This window comes from Morus notabilis, unplaced genomic scaffold, assembly GCF_000414095.1.
Source record: "Morus notabilis unplaced genomic scaffold, ASM41409v2 Scaffold1452, whole genome shotgun sequence".
Classification (NCBI taxonomy): domain Eukaryota; kingdom Viridiplantae; phylum Streptophyta; class Magnoliopsida; order Rosales; family Moraceae; genus Morus; species Morus notabilis.
The window spans coordinates 88,470-92,531 of record NW_010360733.1 but is presented as its reverse complement, the minus strand read 5'-3'; positions in this window follow the sequence as shown (position 1 = coordinate 92,531).

The window sequence follows — 4,062 nt, the reverse complement described above, 5'->3', positions numbered from 1 at the left end:
ACGCTTACCTAAGGTAGGATCGCGATAGAATAGAGATAGAATTTAGAGAAGAATTACAATCAAGAAGAAAAAAGATGATTCAAAAAAGAAGTATAAAACAACAAGAACTTAAGAGAAAGAACTAGAACTCAATATTCATTCATCAATCATCAAATCTCAATAAGAATTACAATGATTAAGGTATTTATAGAATCTAAAACAAATAAGAGATTTAGATATTTTAAAAAATAAATATAAATCGAAATTAAATACTAAGAATTGATATATCCCTATAGATAATTCCGTGAACCCGCATACTAGTTCTGTTCTAAGCCCGCTCCTGACGTGAGCGACTTAGACTGATTAGCTCCTATCGTATTCTATCTATTGGATTTGAACTGAGACCGAGCAGATAGAGAAAATAACTTTCTTGGCTTGCCCGCCCGGCCTTTCCTTATTTGTTGAACTGAGACGGAGCTGAATCTGTCCTTTGAACATGGATGTGACCTCGAGTCAATGCCCTAAAACAAGAAACAGTAATTACAAGATTCCACAGATGCTCTCCTCAGTTTATCAATCTCCATGTTATTGTTTACTTAATGGGCTGGGCCTCTCAACTTTCTCTTGATGAAGAAAGAGAATTTCTGAACACAACACAAGGGCGCATTGACTCTTGTTTTTAACCTACTCTTAATTAATACCTTTTTAATTAATATAATTAATTGACTAAAAGAATATTTATAACCTAGTTTGAGAGAAAGAGGTATATCCTAATTTAGAAAACGAAATAGGAAATTGTATAAAATATTTGTACATTTAAAATTTATATTAATAAATAACTAATTTATCAATATATAAAAATTAATAAGTCTCATTATATTTTGAATTTTTCAGTTTTCAATTTTACCCTTTTTCTTTTCATTTTTCTTTTTTTTTTTTTTCTCTTTCGATGGCCTAGAAGAAGAGTTCCGATTCGATGGCCTAGAAGAAGAGTTCCGAAAGGAATTGACCAGTAGCATATGCGGAAGGCTCAGACTCTGACTTTAATGGTGGCCCCCTAAAAAATCATATTTCAAAACTTACATGCAGCCTTGGTCTAAGTGCCGAATCATAAGTGCAATCCGAAGCAAAATGAAGAAGTAAAGGAATTTTGTGTCCATCCAAGGGCGTGCTTACGTGATGGTCCACTTTTGTATATTGATTACAAAGCACCAAGTGTTGGTACTTCGCGAAGAGTTCCCGGGCACACTCCGAAGGTACTTCTCTTTCGAAATCTCGTCGAAGCCGTACAACTCTAACTCTTCATTCCAAGTTTACGACGTTCTTTTTTCCTTGGCCGTAAATAGGAAGGCCGGCGATTTTCTTCAGGTCTATCCCCTTTTCTCTCTTACATGGTAATCAACATACATTTTGTGTTTATTCGTAAATCTCAAATTTACAATGTAGAAAGTGATGAGACAGAAAGAGCATGAAGAGAGAGTCAGGATAAATTTTAAGATTTCATTTCCTTTTTTAATTAAGGGTATCTTTGAAATGTTAATTTAGTGTAACTTCATATTTACATCAATTAAGCTTATTTATTAACTAATTATAAACCTTACCTTATTCATTTTTATTGCCCTTTTAATCAGACCTATTTTCCTCAATCTCTAGAAAAAAAAAATTTTTGTTTGAACTTACTCTTAAAAGTACATGGGTCTGGATTTATAAACTTTACTCTTAATTAGTACTATTTTGTTAATATAGTTATTTGACTGAAAGGGTATTAATTTAGAGTAAGGAATAAAAATTAAAACTCATGCATTTTTAAAAAGTATTTATCAAGATTTTTTTCAAAAAAGAAAAAAGAAAACAGAAATACTACTCAAGTTGGTTAAAAAGTATAATTTATATCAATTTATTAAAATAAACAACTGTCATTCAATTACTAAAGAGAAAATAAAATGTTACAATAATATTTAATTATTTAAAGTGACATAAATAATAGACTGACAAATCATGTATTTTTCTCTTAAAAAATTAATGACTGAAATTTAAAAAAAAAAAAATTAGTGACTAGAAATTTTTATTTGAATTTGAATTTACTACACTGATAAATTACTAGTAGAAACTTTAGGGGAATTTAAAAAAAAGAATCGAGAAAGTGGAAAGGTAAAATCGCACCAATAACGCAAATATAGCAGAACTTTTCAGACTGGTTTAGGAGTAGACTTGTTTTCAAAAAAACAAAAAAAAATCATGACTTGTGATGACGTAATAACTCTTCTGAAACACAAATAATGATAGTTTATTCCACAAAATATCAACAAATATTTATTACTCGTAATCTGCTGGATGGCTGGGGTCCGCAATATTCCTTAGATAGACCTCTTCCATAAAACTATCTGAATGATCTCTTAGAAAATAAAATACCAAAGAAAATAAGTAATACTAATAAGAAAATTTGGGATAATAAGAAAAAAAGTATTCTGAAAGCTTACAAATACTATATAATAACATCATGCGATTACGATTACGATAAAAATAAGGATGAAAGCGAAAAAAACTATAATAAAAAAATCTTTATTCCACATTTCTCTCTACATCTACTCTCAATTAAAAATATTTAAAATTCCATGTATTTTAATATAATTTTTTTTTATTTCTCATTGCACATGTTTTTCTTCTTTTTTATATTTAAAAAAATGCAAAGCCACTTATTTAGCAACATATATATTTTTTTAAACAAAAAAAGATGATACTTTTGAGGATATAAGAATAAGACCATTTAAAATGTTAATATTAATGCTAACGCTATTTTTGACACCTTAAAATGTGAAAATGATATATTTAATATATTATTTTAATTGTTGCTCCAATGCATAATTGTTAAAAGAAAAATACAAAATTTATTTAAAAATATATGAGTCCAGATTTTTACTTATCATTCTTAATTAATACTATTTTATTAGTATAATTATTTAAATAAAAATATTATTAATTAAAAATATAAAATAAAAATATATTCATGCACTTTTAAAAAATATTTATCTCATTTTTTCTAACGTTAATTTTAACAAAAAAACTTAACAGCTTTACAGACACATGTAGTGGGACCCATACCCTTTGTGGGGCTCACATGGGACCCACTCTATGAGTGTGTGGAGGTGCAATTTCCAGATTTAGAGGACGTTTAGTAAGGAGATTCATACTATGATTTGAATCATGATTCATGATTTGTTACAGTATTTTTTTCTCATAAAAAATACATAAAAATTAAAAATGGTTCTAATCTCATGATTTTAATCTATGAACCAACGTAGCAACACTCTAATTCAAATGTTATACCTATTCTTTGTCCTAATCATTACGTATTAAAGTTTCAAAAGTAAAATTTTAAATTAAGATATAATTTCTCGAAAAAATCCTTCATTTATTCGTTTAAGATATCAAAGTTCTCCAGTTATTGGTATTAACTTAACTACCTTAGCCTAATTTAATGAGTTCAGATGTGAGTTATATTTTTTGTAACATTACAATAATATACATTTTTGAATTTTTGAATCTGAAATTGTTTGTTCTACTAAATTTATTTTTGAATCTGTAATTGTTCGATTATGGGCTTTTACCCAACATTATATAAAAAACTAACAAATTCTGTATTTATTTAAATATATAAAATATTTAGAACTTAGTTTTTGAATTTTCGTGTAATTATGTAGATAGTTCTTCAGATAGTTAGTTTCCTATTTTTCAATATTTAAATTGTAAATACTTAGATTATAATCTTTTGTAATCACACTATATATATATAGATACATATATATATATATATATATATTATCAATTCAATGGAAAGGTTATACCAATACCTTTTAACATCTTTACATCATCCATTTGAAGAAATAAAGAAACGGGAGATTAACATAATCTCACATAAAGAAAAGAGTGTTTTCATAAACTTGGAAGTAGACCAATTCTCCTATCACGCAAGCAACAGAATTTTAGACTCATTTTATTTTCCAACCCATGCTCCATGTTAGATGTAGTAGTGATCAATTGTCATTTTCTTTTCACTCTCTCGTTTTTTTTTTTTTTTGTTGT